The following is a 19005-nucleotide window of genomic DNA, read 5'->3' as shown; positions in this document are numbered from 1 at the left end:
AAGGTATTTATGTACTGATTTTCAAGCGAGCCTCACAGAGCAGGTTACATAATACTGTTGAAAACAATAAGCATAAATTAAAACTGTGTAATGAAACAGCAAAGGCAATTTATGGAGAGGGAAGACATTTTGAAAACCAGATCTCTGCTACTCCATGGGGCACGTGCTTCTTGAGCAGCCCTGTGGTGGCATTTGAGGAACGAGAGGCCACCTGAGCCAGAACACTAGGAATGAGATAGTAAGTGGCACTCTAAGCTGTTCTGTTCTATTTCTGTTTCAAAGAAAGGACAAGAACAGAGATCACTTGGGCACTGCAATATATGACCCATTAAGGCCCTGGGATCGGGCAGGGAATGGTGGCTTCCCAGATGTTGTTTGACTCCCATCAGCCCCAGAGAGCCTCAACAGAAGGCGGAGAGTCTTCTCATCTGCCACACAACTCTGATATCCTGAAAACATGACTACCCTCAGGCCTGAGGGCTCAGCCATACTGTCGTTTCATGCGGTTAGTAAGCTTCACTGCCCATAGGATGTTCTCCTCCAAATCACTGCATTCCATACTCACCCCTCCCTCAATCCAGATTTTCTCACACCAGGGATTCTCCAAAAGAAAGGGGAAATGTAGTAAGGTAGTGATTTGGAGAAGAATATCATGTGGATAATGGAGAATTAATAGAAGTGCAGGAAACTTACTGTCCACATTAAACAGCACTATAGATGACCCCGAAGTTTCTTTCAAAACCAAAAAATGACTTTACTAGCTTTCTGTGTTATCTTGATTTAATCTCTCTTACACAAACAAAAACCACTTATAGTGCCAGTTTAGATACATATTACACCAGTCTTCCCCAAGCTGATGCCCTCCAGGTGTTCCAAAGTGCATCTCTCATCGTCTCAGACCACTGCCTATGAGAGCAGTCCACCAAACTATGGTTATGCATACCTCAATCCTCTTCCAACCCCCAGCAATTTCTTAACTTACTTCGGAGTTCATAGCAAACCATGGTTTGCAATTTTGTTAGAACCAGGAAAACTATGATATCTTCAAACCATCTTTCTCATACAAATCAAGATTAAACTCAATGCAGAAGGGGAGGAGATATATATGAGCCTAAGGACTGGATCTGTACGTGTACAGAATTTCAAACCAGGGGATGGCATTAGCTATGAAGCAGCTCATGCCACTACGCATTTGTTTGAAATTACATTTCAGAATAAGCTGAGCTGCAACTTAGACTGTTTTTCATTCTCATGTCCACATTCCACCTCTCTTTTCAAAAGGAATGATAGGTACATCCACAACAGAAATAACAGGGATCCTCTGTTGTGAGTCCACAAAGGTCTCAAAAGATTGCAATATTTCCATGCCAGAGGGGGAAAAAAATACTGACTTTGAAGGTGACTACTGATCTTGCAATCCCATCTCCTTTGAAAGTATTTCTTAAGGCGACCCAGCACGTCAGATGCTGCAAGGATCACTAAAGAAGATGAAACATATCCCTGATTTAAAAGGATATCAGGTGGCCCAAAACCTTCCGATGAACACTTCAGGAAATTGTCTTAAGTCCTCCTCTAATCCTGTGATCTGCCTCCACTCTGCTGGTTGGGGCAGAGGGTGGGGGGAGAGAGCAGTGTTGTAATTAATGCTTCAAACTAGATATCTACAACTATATGCGCACACAATGAAGAATTGATCAAAAAAAGCATCTGCTTTGAAAAGGCATTTCAATTCCTTCCATGTCCTCAGAAGGAAAACGCATCTAGCAGTCCATATTTTAACCACTGTTTCATTTAATAATGCATATTGACATTTATCCAGAGAGATCAGCCTGTGCCTGGCTTCTTATTGTACAGCCGCAAGCCTCTTGTCCATTCCTATGACTTTTTATTATAAGGCACTGTGAATCTGTGGGCGGTGACAGCAACGCCACTCCAAATAAAAGGCGTGGTTGACCATACTCACGACAAATATTTTGCTTGTCTCTCATGGCCACATTCCTCTAGAGGTGGTGGGAGATGAGTGTTTTGCCTTTAAAATTTCATACAGTGACTTTCACCCATTCCATTCTTGGTCAAAAGGCCCCCAAAGGATCCTGGGAACTGTAGTTTGTGAAGTGTGCTGAGAATCGTAGTTCTGTGAGAGCTTAACCACACACCCCAGGATTCATGTGTTTTAAATGTTTGGTGTGGGTGTGGCTAATGAACCAAGGCCTGATTCAGTCTATTAAGGAAGATTTATGTGATAATGCTAGCTTTTCACCCCTTGGCAACCACAGATTGCCACTTCCCCTATTGCATCTAAGCAGATTTTATAACATGAAGCTTTAAAGTTCTAGTGCTCCATTTATATGCTCCAAGATACTCCCAGCAGTTTGAAAAGCTGCTGCTGAGTGAAGGTTGTTCTGGGTGTTAGTCCCAAGGGAGCCACACGAATCTATTTTCATTCCTACACCTTAGCAGCTGTCCTCGGTGACCCCTCTGCCTGCACTGGGACCTGAAGTCTCTCTGGATTTCAATTATGCCGCAATAATGATTCCCATCTGTGTCAGGCAGGCATTATTAGATAATGAGCAAGGTGCTTAATCCACATCACTGCGTAGAGTGTATTTCAAGTGCATAGACAAAAAGAACAGCACTTTACTGTTGCAGCAAACCACTGTGTGACGCATAATCATTCACATATACGCATGCAAAAACCCACATGCCTGCACAGTGAAATGCACTCCTGGTCTCTGAAAGTACAAAGAATTTAGCTGTAAAGGAAAGTACACATATAAAAGCAATTTGCATTCTGTGCAACTCTCTGTGTTGGCCAAATCCTGAAACAGAGAGAGACGCAGAAATCAACAGGCTGGGTAATTTGTTTGTAAAGGGACCCCTGACAGTTAAGCCCAGTCACAAATGACTCTGGGGTTGCGGCAGTCATCTCGCTTTACAGGCCGAGGGAGCCGGCGTTTGCCTACTCCGCAGACAGTTTTTCCAGGTCATGTGGTCAGCATGACTAAGCCGCTTCTGGTGCAGTGGAACACTGATACCAGATCAGCGCACGGAAACGCAAATTACCTTCCCGCCAGAGCAGTACCTATTAATCTACTTGCACTTTTTGGTGTGCTTTCGAACTGCTAGGTTGGCAGGAGCTGGGACCGAGCAACGGGAACTCACCCTGTTGCGGGGATTCGAACCGCCAACCTTTTGATCGGCAAGCCCAAGGCTCAGTGGTTTAGACCACAGCTCCAGCCACGTCCCATATTTGTTTGTAGTATTCAGCAAAAGAAATAAGGGATGCCCAGTTCTGTGGACTTACTATGAGGAGAGCAAACTATGATCACTCTATAGAATTATGATACCTGCTAATACAGATCAGCAAAATGCATCCCAAAGACTACATTGGCATTGAGCAACCACTTGTTTCAATGATTGTTCTATATTGCTTTTAAATGTTATATTTTATAAGTTGCTGTACACCTCCCTGGTGTTTTGTGAGAAGGAGGTATATAAATACTTTATCACCTAGACATCTGATAGGAGGGAATTCCACAGGGGGGGTGCCACTACCGAGAAGGCCTTCTGCCTAGTTACTATCAACATAGAGAGTAAAAAGCTTATTGAATCAGGTAAAGACTTAGTATAAGATGACTCCATAGATAACTTTACTAGAGGGAGTTCACAACAATCCATCTTGAGTTCTTAGATGTGAGATTTTGAGTCCCACTACACTATGGCCACATTCACATCAAACATTTAAAGCTCTGTGATATCACTTTTAACAATTATGGCTTCCCCCAAAGAATTCTGGGAGCTCCAGTTTGATCAAGTTGCTGTGAGTTGCTGGTAGACTCCTGTTTCTCTCACAGAGCTACAATTCCCAGAGCTCCTTGAGAAGAAGAATTGATTGTTAAACCATCCTGGGAATTACAGCTTCTGATATGATAGCTCCATAAAGACTTTGTTTGTGTGTGAAGGTTTAATATACTCTGATAACAGAACTACTACAGTTTACCTGCTCTGCATTACTGGATTCTCTCTACCGCAACAAACGCAAATTGCTTAGTCCTGCTGCTGCATTAGGCAAACACCTCCAAAGGACTACAATGGAATCGCACAGAAGATCCAGCTACCGTTTCACCTTCTGAGCACTGTGGCATGTGCCTCTTGCAGGAGAAAGCATTTAAATCAGTAAAACCCATCACTTGAAATTTAATGCAGAGTGCCAAATGTCTACAGCAGCATCCATAAAAGCCATTACACCTGCAATCTTCTGACACACACAGATGAAGGTTAGCCTGGTAATTTTTTCAGAGCCTTATTACATGTCCATGATGATCAAATGCATTTGAGGAGCAGCTGGAAAAGGTCACAGAATGTACCTTGGTTGCCAAGTTTCTTGAGGTTGATTAGGAAGGGGAGGATCACAAGAGAAACTTGAGTTAAATAGACACCCCTCTTTGTTGAATAATTCAGCTACTGATAGCACATTTATTTATTTCGCTTATATCTATGGAATTCAAGGGAGCATATCCAGGCACTCTACAATCCACGCCCTGGCAATGCTCAGGTTTTACTTAGCTCCAGCAAAGCAGCTGCATCATGTGCCTTCAGACAGTGAACACACAACACAAAATGCTATGAAATGCACATAGCAAGTGACATTGCCTTGCCATGTGTATCTGTGCTCTGGCAAAATGCTGGTTGGACTACTGCAATGTGTTGGATATAAGGCTGCCCTGGAAGACTGTCTGGAAACTTTGATGAATTCAGTATATTGTATCCAGGCTGTTAACTGGGACTTACCCATCATCAAAGTTCTTCACAGGCATAATTTGTTCCAGGCACAGTTCAAATTTCTGGTTTTGACCCATAAAGCCTGAATGACTTGAGGCCAATATAACTGAAGAATCCATTTGAGCCTGCCTGGCTGCTAAGATCATCTTCAAATGCCCTGCTCTAGCAGACCCTCCAAGTTGTCCCTATTTTCCAGTGATGTCCCTGATTTAGAGAAGCTGACCCAGTTTCTGATTTGATCCTAGAATGTGCCACCTTTCCTTAGGATGTCCCTATTTTCATTGGAGAAATGTTGGAGGGTATGGAGTTATCTGACCCCTGAGCCATCTGAATCCTGTATAGGGAAGTTTTTTAATGTTTAATGTTTTATAATGTTTTTATATATGTTGGAAGCTGCCCAGAGTGGATGGGGCAACCCGGTAAGATGTGTGGGGTATAAATAGTAAAATTATCATTATGGAATGGGACGTCCCTATTTACACCGGAGAAATGTTGGAGAGTATGCTCCAGGTGACCAAATATTTGGAAGTTAGGCAGGTGTTGACTAGGGCCAGGCTAAAACTCTCTCTGCAATAGTCCTCGGGTATTGGATTTCCTGCCCAGAGACATTCCACTGGAACTTGGTTTATTACCTTTTAGGCTTCAAAAGACCATTTTCTTCCCCCCTAGGCATTGGGTGATTGATTGATTTATACCTCTGCCTGCAGCATATGGTTGCTTGAGCTGTATTGCCATTTTACAGGGTTTTTTAACGCATAGTTTAAAATATGTTGTAAACCGCCTCAAAGCCATTTTAGGTACAGATGCAGAAGAGTAAAAATGATTTCAACAGCAAATCAACAAAACTGAATAAAATGAAGTTAAAAAGGACAGCTAAGCAAAGAACAATTCAACTACAGACCCAGCCTTCCCATTGGGAAAGATCTGCCAGGTCAGCAGGTTTGGGGTGACCATAAAAGGGCAGCAGATAATCATGAACTATAGCATCTGAGGGGCATCATATATGCCTCAGTAACCAAAGTGTCTTGAACAATCTGTGGACAGAGTGGCAATATGAGTGATGCTCTGAGTGACAGCTTTGTGGACAGGACAGTTTACTGCTGCCAGGGTCATGCCAGGCTGCCAGGACCTGGAATCTCAGGGCTTCAGCCTCTTTCTCAGGGTGGTCTCTAGGGGAAAGTGTTAAATCTCAAGAGTGGGGACATTTTAAGCCTTTTCTCCTTTCAAACATGTTTGTCTTGTCTTCATACACTTCTTCCCCTTGCTACAGGCAACAGTGACCAACAGGTGGGCACCATTGCAAGCATAATCAATCTATTTTGAAAACAACTGGCAAACAGAATGACAATTCTACGCTGGAGATTAGGTTGGAAGAGAAGGGAAGGGAAGGGAAGTGGTAGAGCTTCTGCTTTGCATGCCGAAGGTCTCAAGTTCAATGCCCAGCATCTCCAGTTAGGGCATGGGGAAAAATATTGCCTGTAAACTCTAGATTGCTGCTGCTAGACAATACTGAGCTAGATGGTGCACTTGTATGACTCAGTATAAGGCAGTTTTCTAACACTTTAAGAAAATCACTACATGCCTTCAGTCTCCACTCCATACAGCTTCCACCCCATATAAAGGTCTGGACAAAGGTCAGGACACACTGGAGAGCTTTAAGCATCATCCTTCACACAGGATAGAAGCAAACTCGTTCTTCACTCCATACCGCTCTTTGTCTGGCCTATAAACTCGGATGGACTAACTCAAACAAATCTGGATTAGTAACTAGTATCAGCGAACAAGGCCATCGTAAAAACAGCAGGATCTTTAATGCTCCCACACCTGCACAATTAAATGTAATTTGTAATGACAGACAGTCTTCAGGTTAGAGCACGCAAGTGGAATCGAGGAGATTTGAATCCATCATTACCTGGGTCTGCCACAGAGGCACTGCATTATCTTGGGTGTGTGATGCTGCCGCAGAGTCTAGATCTGATTCCCTAATGACAAAATGAAAACAAAACAAAATCTTTTCATCTTTTGTGGGATTGCTTAGAAAAGCATGGGCTGGCAACCACAAGCAAATATTTGAACATGTCGTCATGGGGCTCCAGCAAAGCAGATGCTCTCAGCTAAGCGTTTCAGTAGCAAAATGTACCCATGCAAGCAAGTCTTGTTAGAACATGGGCTTCTGGCTGCCAAGAATTCCCATCTCAACTTGTGAGAGTTGACAGAGACTCCTTTGCTGGATCTTTGATGAGAACAAGCAACAGCCCTGTCTTCTTCTTCTTCTCCTTCTCCTCTGTTTTGCTCACCACAAGCACCCTTTAAACAAAAAAAGAATAAAGAAATCCTGTCCTTCCACGAGGAAGATCAAAGTGGCAGGTATGTTCCCCTAATACTCATAACAAGGCCTCAAGCCCATCCATGGATGAGCAACAATTTAAGCCCTGGCCTCTCCAGTAGAAGGCTATACTGTCTCCTGAGGGAACAGCCAGCAACTGCAAGTGTCCAGAAAAAGCCCCCCTTTTAGTGCATCAAATGTGGTATGTAGATTACGAATCATCTCTGCCTTCTCCCTGTCATCAACTTCAAAAGCTGACATGGCTCTCTAACATGGGGAACTTGTCAATCCTTACCTGGAAACTGAGCCAAATCATATGCAAAATAAGCAACACCATATATGGAATTTGGAGAGCTACTCCAGAAAACTGTTCTGTGCTTTGTTTCATTTCTTCAGGAGTTCCTTCACATTTGTGAGTAGAAGCGGATTTAGGGTAGTGTGACCTGTTTGGCCACACTGGGTGCCACACTGGGGTGAGTGGGGGAGCACAATAATGTGCAGTGCCAGAAGCAAGGGGTGCTTAAATTCAGCATGAGGGCTCCACTGAAATTTGAGAATTTGAATGCCCGCCATTGTTGTGATACCTGCTTTTGATCTCTAAAATGGAAAAGGTTGCCTGAGATGGCTGGGTCAGCTTGTGTGCTTCTCCCGGCCACCCTTTCCCCAGATGAAGGAAAAATGGCACCTTGATTTATGTACAATTATTTCACCAAGAAGCACTCTAAGAAATCTCTCTCTTTCTGCTAGAGTGGCATTAGCTCCTAAGGGTGTAGAAAGAAGATTAAAAACAAATACAAAGGAAGTTGTTGCATGACAGAGCATTGCCAAGCAACGGAGGTGACCTTGAGCATTTTCGCCCCTCTCCTTTTTGTGTTGCGTGTGGAAATAAACAGATAAATATATCCATATCTGCATGCACTGTTTTTTTTTATAAAAATTCCAAATATGTTCGGAGTGTTGAGGTTGGGGAAAATGCATTACTCATCATGGCACAACCACAGACATAAACAAGTTCTAGTCTTACAATTCTTTTGTCTGAGACGGGACTTCCTAGTTCCCTTTGACATCATGTTGCATTCCAATCAGAGAAGTGAAAGTGGCAGCTGCTCGTAAGAGGCGGTGGGGAAAGGCAAGACATGAGCATAGCTGTGCTTCTGGAGCAGAGTGTCATCATGCCCCTTCCCCACCTCCCTGCCACCAAGGGGAAAAAAGTAGAGGCAAAAACAGGAGTTGGCACAAGTTCAAACACAGGTCTTATTGTGTTTGGGGATGGCAGGTGATGAGAGCAGTTTCTATTTTTGTGTGTAGAGAAAAAAGCTCTTTATATGACTATAATCAAATATGTATATTATGTCCGTGATGCAGGAAGGAGAGCTACATCTCTGAGTGGCTTAAGAAAATCATCCTGCAATGTTAAGTTTCCCCATATTGCAGGTTAAGAGGGGCAAAAGGCAGTTACAACTAGTCTGCAAAACATTCTTCTAAGCCAGGGGAGAAGTTGGGATGGGCAAATCCATCAATTTCTATGGGCAAATCTGTCGATTTTGGTTTATCCCACTTTCTTGTTTTTTAACCCAATTTTAAATTCAAGCTCTCTACATTTCCACACCAGTTTGTGATTTTTTATTTTTCAAAAAGTCCTCATGAAGATTCACCAGCGTTTTAGTGCAAATGTCTTCTAACACACACACTTAGTAGGCAGTTTTTACAAAGCATGTTTTCCCTAATATTTATATGTTCCTAATGCAATCCTTTAGGTGAATTATTTTCACTAGTATATGCATTTTGTAATGATTTTATATGTGCTACTTGGTTGGAGACATGCACTGCAAAATTCAGAGAGGTGTACATTTCTAAGGGTGAGTGTGATTCGGTTTGCACAGAGTTTCAGAAATTGCAAATTATTAAGATTTGCCTTTGAATTTGAACTGAATCTAATTGCTCCCCCAAGCCTATATAGTAAGTCTCCACATATCAGATTGGAAACAGACACTGAGGTAGTCACTTACAACAACTTTCAAGTAAAGATTTTTGAGAACTGTCACTTTCGCACCCTTTTTCATTGAATTACAGCATCGCAGATACAGCTGTTTCCTGTGAAACTACACAACACACCCCTGTTTCCAAGATACAGACTGTAGATTAATTTCATAAAGGGATATGCAAATATTTCAAATGAATTTCAATCACCAAAAAATATTTGTAAAATCATGTAGAACACAAGCAGTACAGCAAAATAATGCTTCTCCTCCCACTGCCACACAAATAGTGTAGTGTTGTTTAATGCTTAGCATGTTGGACTATAACTGGATAAGCACCGATTTAAATCTCCACTCAGCAACGAAGCTTACTGGATGGCTTTTGACCATTGCTATTTTTGTCTAACCCAACCTTTCTTAACCTTGGGTACCTAGATGTTGTTAGACAACAACTCCCATCATACTTGGCCAGCATGGCCAGTGATCAGGGATGATGGGAGTTGGGTCCCCAGATGTTCTTCAACTACAAGGTTGAGAAAGCCTAGTCTAACCTACAAGATTCTTGTAAGGGTCGATGGAATGAGGGGAGAACCACAACATGGCCTTGAGTGATTCACAGCAATTGCAGAAGAACATTTTCTATTATTCCCCATGAAATCTATGTTCTACAAAAAGAAAAGGACTGAAAAAGTTGTGTAATGTAATGGATAAAATTGATTGTTGCAGACATTTCAGATTCATTCCCTGTCAACCTCAAGACCATCATTTTCTTGCATGCCATGTAAGAATACAATATACTAAATATTCCCCCATACCAAGGAATCAAGTGGATCATATAGAATGAGAATGCCATAAGACCAGCCAAAAGGTTAGATCTACCATGACAGCACAGATATGCTCATGAATACTAGAGAATTCTAGAGAAGTGTTTAACAGCACCATCGCCAGGATGATTAACTTCCTTTTAAAAAAAATCACTTACAAAGTGAAAGCAATCATTACGCATTACAAGTTATTTCCATTATGAGTCCCCCTTGCGAAATCTCCTCCTGTCTTGGTGGAAATCTCCATTATGTCACGTAAAAGACACAACACTATGCAAAGACCGCAAGGGCTGCAGATGTCCATCCTGGATACACAGAAACTTGTACAAAACTTATTCTCAGATTCTTAGAGCAAAAACACACAGATCAAGCGGTAGTCCATCCCACATGTTGCTGGGCTGCAATCCCCATTCATCCCTGGCCATTGGCTATGCTGGCTTGGGCAGATTGGAGTTGGAGTCCAACAACATAGTTGCTGGTTCCTGTATTGTAGGGGGTTGGACCAGATGACCCACAGGGTCCCTTCTAACCCTACAATTCCACGATTCTATGAACATCTGGAGGGTACCAGATTGGCTACTTCAACTCGGTAATGGTCTGTGTGAAGATGTAGGAACTGCATCTCTTTAATAGCTACAGGATATATTTTCTCACTGTATGTACCTGTGGTTAATAGGTACAGAACGTGCACCCCAAATTTAGGCAGGCTTGCTTAACTGGTATCAGTTTTGATATCAAAGTAGCCTGCCATACTCTGATTGACTTCAGATCTTAACATTTCTGTTGTCTGTATTAAATATCAGGACCTAGAATATTTTGGGTTGCCAGAGTAAGATGTTGCGGGACAACAAAAATGTGTAAATTTATGACATCTACACATGAACATAATTCTTTTTATGGGCTGACAGGAAAAATGCTTTGGAAGTGGATGTTTCAAAAATTCTTTGGCAGCAGATTCCAGTGGCCCACACAAAGTATCTGGCTCATTTGTCTTAATCATTGTCATGAACCCTAGGTGCACTTGTTTATGAGTGAAACTATTTTCCACTATCCAACACTGGTGTGGGATTATTACTTTTTAAATCTTTTATATATATATATATATATATATATATATAAAAAGAAAAGAAAAAAGATCTCTCCATATTTATTTTCAGTTTAGATTCAGACTAAGAGGCCTCACACTTTTCATCTTCTTTAAAAGAGCAGTGGACAAATTCATGGAAGAGAGGCTATGAATGACTACTAGCCACAATGGCTGTGCTCTGTCTCCACAGCTGGACTAGATCATTGGGCTGATCCAGCAGGCTTTTCTTACATTCTTAGGGTAAGCTTTATAAATCAGGTCCTTTTATTAACATCCTGGCTAAAAAATAAATAAATCCCTATGCCTTCAGAATTGTGCATCAGTCTGATAGGAACAAAGAAGTTAGATGTATACCTGAAGGAACATCTCCACCCCCAGCATTCAGCCCGGACACTGAGATCCAGCTCCCAGGGCCTTCTGGCGGTTCCCTCACTGTGAGAAGTCAAGCTACAGAGAACCAGGTAGTGAGCCTTCTTGGTAGTGGCACCCACCCTGTGGAACACCCTTCCATTGGATGTCAATGAAATAAACAACTATCTGACTTTTAGAAGACATCTGAAGGCAACCCTGTTTAGAGAAACTTTTAAAGTCTGATATTTTATCATATTTTTAATATTCTGTTGGGAGCCACACAGAGTGACTGGGGAAACCCAGACAGATGGGCAGGGTATAAATAATAAATTGTTGTTGTTGTTGTTGTTGTTGTTGTTGTTGTTGTTGTTGTTGTTGTTGTTGTTGTTGTTACATATTCTTGGCCAGAGCCTCATTAACTAGTTCCTTCTCTGGATGGACCAGTGGGGACTACCAGGAGTTGAGTCTTCCTACCTTCACCTCTCAGGATGCTCTAGATTTATTTGGCCTTTGGCCACAGGTATACCTCAATGGTAGAGCAGATACTTTGCATGCAAAGTTCCTAGTTCAATCCTTGGTATCTCCAGGTAGGGCAAGGGAGTTCCAAAACCCTAGAGAGCCAATTCTAGTCAGTGTAGACCATAGTGAGCTAGATGGTCTGATGCTCTCGGTGTATGGCAGCTTCTATTGCTCCTGTGCTTTACTTCATAACAGCCAACTATGCTGAAATACACCAGACCACCATGATGATAGATGTACATGGGAATCTGAATGAAGGGGTTTTTTTAGCAGTAAGTAACCTTGTGATGGCTCTGCATCAGGGATGGCTAACTCACAGACCTTCAGAAATTGTTGAACAACAACTTCCATAATGTTGCATAAATTTATGCTGAGTTTTTTCCTTGGAAGGAATAATAGAAATTATAGACTTCTCTAGCCTGCAGATCAGTCAAAATAATGGAGTGCCTATTTTCCTAGACTGTTATATCTGGGTAGTTACCAAGTGTTATAAATCCAGTGATTTATAAACCTAACTTTCTTCTGTTTCTGACAACTGAGCCTCCCCTATCACCTCATCTGAGCAAGTGGGCCCAAGAGCTTCATAGAATCAAGGGTAATCTAGTCCAGCCCCCTGCAATGCAGGAATCTCAGCTAAAGCATCCATGTCAATTGGCCATCCAACCTCTGCTTCAAAACCTCTGAGGAAGGAGAGTCCACAACTTCCCGAGGGAGATGGTTCCATTGTTGAGCAGCTCTTAGTGTCAGAAAGTTCTTCCCTATGTTTAGTTGGAATCTCTTTTCTTGTAACTTTGAAACCATTGCTTTGAGCCCTAGAGCAGGAAAAAACAAGCTTGTTCCATCTTCCATGTGACAGCTTGAGTCCTACCCTCCAGAGCAGGAAAAAACATGCTTCATGCTTCTTTACTCTAGATATAAAGTTTTCTTTGCTTGATCAAGCTACCTGTGCTGGGAAGGTGAATTCTCCTACAGCTACACATTGGTAATTTCCTGAATGGTAGTTGGTAGCAAGGTCCTTAGAGAAGAACCATAAATTAGGATCTGCTATCTTCCATCCTGAACAAAGACTAGATTCAGCAATAACCCTTGACCATTAGCTGTGCTTGATAGGAGTTTTAGTCCAACAACATATGGAAAGCCACAGGTTAGCCATCTCTGACACTAAGCATATACCCTATGAAATGGCAAAGTACATCACATGTTATCATTTTTTTTTAATTGCTGTATATTGAATGATGATATATGTCAATGTTCAAGTAACTCTGTGACAATTCAGCAGTGTTTCCAAAGGGCTACTTATTTTCTTTCCATCTCCCCCTCCCTGTTAAACAGGACGATGACTGTACCATTTTCAATTCCTTCTGATTTCACTTCAATCACTGAAAGTGAGGAATATGATCCCTCTGCTGTGATTTGGTTAGCGCCTTGTCCTAGTCAGCACACATCTGCCTAAACTATCTTCCTGGAGCTTGTAAAATATGATTGTTTACGAGATATTGATGGCTGGAGGGGAACACTAAAGAGCAGAGAGTCATAATTAGAATTCCAATGCATTTGATCCAATAAAGATTCCATCAATGTCACAGAGAGATGAGTGGCTGTGAATCTTGGAGTCATCATGGCCCATACAAACTGATTTATACACTTACAACGCTGGACAAATGAAGGGCAAAGAATCCATGCCAAACTATTCCAGCAAGACAACTCCTTACTTATCCTTCGGCTGGCTGCCGAAAACGCACAGACGCTCTGGACTCAGCTGTTTCACATCGTAACACTCAGCCAAATAACTGGTCCAATCCATCTACATTTAGTCAAACTATTCCCTTATCGGTAGATCCACAATTGCATCATGTAGGATGCGTGTGCATCTGCTGATAAGAAATTTCTGCAAGAAAAACAGAATCTGGGCAGATCAACAGACTTTTCTCTCTCTCTTTTTTCCTCTTCCCATCCCCCTTGCCAGGGCTGCTGGCAGCAATTCTAAACACCTCATTTATTCCGGATTTATAAAGGTCCTCTGTGCAGAGTGTAGAGCTTAGCTTTTGACATTTATATATTCCTTCTCTAGAGATGCTATTGTATACACAGAATTATTTTGGTTAGAGGGTTGCAGGGATGTGGCAATTAAAATCAACAGTGTTGTCTGAGGCTTCACTGCAAATGCTAACTGAGAAAAGTATCTGCAAATGGTGTGGGGGGATCTATCCTTGCAAGCCTGCTCCAAGGCATCTAGGGTGTTATTTTTAAGAAGAGAGATGTCCTCTGTGTCCTTTTATTGCTTAGCTATTTTCCAAGCAGTAATAGTAGACACTTTTCACCCTGAGCAAAGACTGTGATTGTGTTATACGCGACTTCTACGAGGGGAAGTTACTGAAATTAATTTCATCAAATGGCGAAAGTAATTTCTCAAATAAAAACAGACTATTACGAGCAAAGAGATGTCTTAACAGTTTACTGGTGACCTGCAGATCAGCCTTAAGAAAGTGAAAGGAATGAATTGAAAAGAAGAGGGCAGACTTGCACTGAGCACTCTGGCAACAGATACTGCAAGAGGTACCAGTGGGCACAGGCTGATCTGATGCAAACAATTTAGCAATTCACTGTGCGTATCTATCCTTTTATCTGCACTAGAAAACAATCTGTTTCAAGATACCCTTTTCAGCTTTCATTGGGAGGCACTACTAAATTGGAGCACTACTAAATTGCACTACTAAATTGGAGCATTAATATATTTGCTTGGCTCCTTGCAAGTGTGTGATCAAGAAAAATCATTTCAGATGGCCAAACAGCATTGCTTTATATGCTTTTTTCATTCATCATCACCCTAATCATTTAATAGAAATCAGACATTAACTCCAACGTGGATTACATCCCAGGAAAGGCATTCAGGCTGATAAGAGCTTATAAACTGGGATGCATTAAAAGACCAAGATAAGGGGATATGTCCAATGTTTATCATAGGGTGTATACTGATCATCAGGCATTACTTTTCAAGGGAGTGAAACAAAAGTGCTACAAAGGCCAGTTCCATGTAGTCAATTTGTCAAGGATCCATGTATTCGTCACACCCTTATTGCAAACAGTGGAGTCTTGTGATTTGATAGTTTTCTTGTGATGTTAACATCTCTGCCTTTGTGCAGGGACACACAATTTGCAATTCAGTGGGATGTGTGTGTGTGTGTGTGTGTGTGTGTGTGTGTGCGTGTGTGTGTGTGTGTGTGAGAGAGAGAGAGAGAGAGAGAGATTGTCATGCCTCCAACAGAGTGGAAACATGTTCTAGAAAGCAGAGTTGTTCCAGGAACCCCCTCACAGTTCCACTACCACCCCCAGGCCAAAGTCAATGTCCATCTTTGCATTATATCCCTAAAAGAGAGTAGCTAAGTTCATATGTTACAAAGAAACTTGCAAAGAGAACGTGGAAGTGACTCGCACATCTTGCTTGTGCATCTATAGCAGCTCAGTGCATCTCACTGCCAAAAAGATGCGCCAGTCACTGTCATAGATATTTACACCAGAAGTGTGAAAATAGGGTGCACATCTCTCTCTCTCTCTCCCTTGCAGTGTTCTTACTCTTTCCTTATAATGCCCAGAAATGCTCAGATTTCAGCTTCTCAGGCTAAGACTACAAAAAAAACCTTGCACTTCCAGTTCTGGAGTTTGCCGCTTCACTTCCCAAGAGCCTGCCAAACAGAGAGATGTTATTACAGAAAACTGGAAGCATTTTTTGTTGTTGCTTTTTGTTTTTACATGACTGTATTCCTTTTGTTCTAGGCAGGAAAGGCCACTCCACAGACCTCTGATTATTCTGGAAAATATATGGGAAGTAGTGAAAAAACAACTGAAACAGCTTTTTAAAAAGAAGAGCCACCAACTTTCTCTGCTTCTAACTTTAAAAGGAAATGAGACATCAAAGTATGTCATCTCTTTCCACATAATTTTTATATATTATTGTTTGATAAAATTGTGGACCATCTACCACATCTCCCAGTTGTTAAATGTTCTCAGTTTCCTCCTCATTCTCAGGAGCATCAAGGGAATTTGACTCAGATCATCATGGGTTTTCTTCACATGCATCATATACACCAAGCCAAAATAGCTTGCATTTCAGCTAACTTGGGACTTGGGGAAAAGGATTTACCTTCACAAAATCATGTGGACTGACTTGATTCCTTCAGTCTTTTGGATATATTTACTCTGCAAATATCTCGTTTCTGTTTGGGTTAACTCTCATCTGAATTTCAGAGACAGATCCCTGAAAGCCTGGTAAGAAGAAGGCCCTGCCATTGGAAAAGAAGAATCCAACCTTGGTGAGTATCATTCCATTATTAAACTGCATTCCAATTAAATGTATTTTACTGTCTTGGCTAGAAGAAAAGAGCCAGCAGCCTACACTTCCCAGATGCCATTATGCAAAACAAAATGAGCTTTAGGTTGCCAGCCTCTGTTTTTTTAATTCAATGTCTTGAAATAGATTCATATCGCATGCTCTACAATTACACATAATTGTATATACTGGGTTGTGTCCAAACTTAAGAGTAGACTTATGGAAACTAATGGATATGACTAACTTAGGCTCATTAATTTCAGTGGGTCTGCTTCTTTTTGGGTAGGACTTAGTTGGCAAAAATGCACCAAGTGCCAATGCACATACCCAGTGACCAGGAATCCTGTAGGCACCATGACACAACAGACACAAGTGCCCTTCCCAGTGCATGTTTCATGCACTTTGTGCTGCGGGTACTGCACCCAATTCACAGAAACTTTTTCCCTATAGTGTGTGTAGCAGAGGAGCAGCACAAATGAACGTGCCCCATTACACAGAGGATTCCTCATCAACATATCCTCCAACATTTCTCCAGTGAAAATAGTTATGTCCTATTCTTTTTTATTATTGTTATTATTATTATTATATACCTCGCCCATCTGACTTGGTTGCCCCAGTCACTCTGGGTGGCTTCCAACATATACAGAAACCTAGTAAAACATTAATATTTTTTTAAAAAAAATCCCTATACAGAGGTGCCTTCAGATGTCTTCTAAAAGTTATATAGTTACTTATCTCCTTGGGTCGGGGGTCACATAACTCCGTACCCTCCAGCATTTCTCTGATGAAAATAGGGACATCATAACAAAAAGCAGGACATTCCAGGATCAAATCAGAAACCGGGATGACTTCTATAAATCCAGGACTGTCCCTGGAAAATAGAGACACTTAGAGGGTCTGCATCAATGTTTATATGTGGGTGAACCAGGCCACTGTGCTGGGTTACTTTCTAATGCAAAACAAAAATGCAAACACTTTAGCTTTTAATTAGAGAACTGTAACTGTAGCACACTGTAAACATCTACAATTAAGAAGATGGAATCAAGAGTTCTGCAGCATCTGTGCTATACTGAGAGAGATATCGTCAACATGTGTACTATTGGTCGCTGTCCTGTTAATGGAAATGCTTTACCATCCCATTTATGTCAAAAATACACAGTGCGTACAAACCCTTTTAATGCTACAGTTAAGGAATGGAACATTTCCTTCCTGCAAACTACCATTGCCCATTTGTTTCTGCTTATGAGAATGACATGCACCACCAGCTGCTGTTGGGAGTGTAACTCCTGGCAGCGTTAACCCATTTCTCTCCCAATAAGGTCCTGGATTTAGTTTCCATTCTGGGCTCTGACCTTTTTCATCAGTGTATCATGTAATAGCCAGTGGACAGTTTGCAGCTACTTTCAGAGGCATGCCTAGGATCCCTGTACAGAAATATTCGAAGGGCAAAAATCTCCAGGGACACAGGCGTGATATGTCTATTAGCAGCCACTCCTGGTGCTAGTCCTAAACTTCCCTGTCAAGAAGAAAGAACATCGTCTGTGGACCTCATCTCTTCCAGCCACATTCCTTCTACAAGAGGCTGTGACGGCCACCATCTTGGATGGCTTTAAAAGGCGATTAGACAAATCTGTAGCTGTGAATGGCTACTAACCATTAACAGTCACTTTGAGCTTCTTTTTGTAAAATAAAACTGGCTAAATTGTAAAAAAAAAAAAAACCCTCCTCCTGACTATTCTCTACCTCCACTGTTGGAGACAGTTTGCTGGGAATATGTTGCTGGATAGCACAAGGGAGGACAGCATAGTTGTACTCAGGTCCTGCTGGTGGGCTTTATTTTATCTATCATCTATCTATCTATCTATCTATCTATCTATCATCTATCTATCTATCTATTTATCTATTAAATTTGTAACCGTGGTACCTGGGGTTAAGAACTTAATTAGTTCTGGAGGTCCATTCTTAACCTGAAACTGTTCTTAACTTGAGGTACCACTTTAGCTAATGGCGCCTCCAGCTGCCGCTGCGTGATTTTTGTTCTCATCCTGAAGCAAAGTTCTTAACCCGAGGTACTATTTCTGGATTAGCGGAGTCTGTAACCTGAAGCATCTGTAACCCAAGGTACCACTGTATACCGCCCTATAGCACAGGTCTCGGGGCAGTTACAACATAAAATCACAATACAAAAACAACCCAATAGCCCCCTCCTTCCCAACACATTTTAAAAGGACTTTGGGTGTCACTTGGCCAAAGGACTGGTTAAAGAGGAACATTTTTGCCTGGCACAAAAGGGTGTATAATGAAGGTGCCAGGCGAACAAACCTCTTGGGAGAGAACAATCCACAAAGAGGGAGCCACTGCAGAAAAGGCCCGTTCTTGTATTGCCACCCTCTGGACTTCTCATGAAGGAGGCACATGAAGAAGTGTCTCAGAAGATGTTCTCAGGGTCCAGGTAGGTTCATATGGAAAGAGGCAGTCTTCCCACAGGCATCTGGTTCGCCACTATGGGAACAGGGTGCTGGACTAGGTAGACCACTGGCCTGATCCAGCAAGCTCCTATGTTTGCATTATGCTTTGCTGCAGTCTGAAATGGTGGCTAGTGATAATTCCGTATGAAAGGTCTACCAAAGAGGGGAGGCTCCTTACCAAAGGCAGGGTCAACCCACAGCGTTTTGCTGCCCATGGCGAAAGGGAAAAATAAACATGCTCTCCCCATTCCATGCATTCCACGTACAGAAACCAACTGGAACGGCAGCTGATTCTGGGATCCAGGGCGCTTGAGGCAGCTGGCTAGCTTAGGAGGGCCAGGG

The 19005-nt window shown here is 42.0% G+C and overlaps 1 protein-coding gene across 5 annotated transcripts in view; it reads right to left on the bottom strand.

Moving 5' to 3' along the window:
- FLRT2 (fibronectin leucine rich transmembrane protein 2) overlaps positions 1-19005 on the bottom strand; it is a 90136-nt gene that overhangs the window by 58822 nt on the left and 12309 nt on the right. For 3 of the 5 annotated variants that reach the window (XR_014548213.1, XM_083614437.1, XM_083614438.1), the window contains exon 2: positions 6695-6764. The exons of the other annotated variants lie outside the window; for them this stretch is intronic. The gene's annotated coding sequence lies outside the window, so the exon portion shown is untranslated. The remainder of the gene's footprint in view (positions 1-6694; positions 6765-19005) is intronic. 5 annotated transcript variants of the gene reach the window in all.

The sequence above is a fragment of the Podarcis filfolensis genome (assembly GCF_964270895.1).
Source record: "Podarcis filfolensis genome assembly, chromosome: 1".
NCBI lineage: Eukaryota > Metazoa > Chordata > Lepidosauria > Squamata > Lacertidae > Podarcis > Podarcis filfolensis.
The sequence above is the reverse complement of the archived record's forward strand: the minus strand, read 5'-3'. Positions and strand labels throughout refer to the sequence as shown.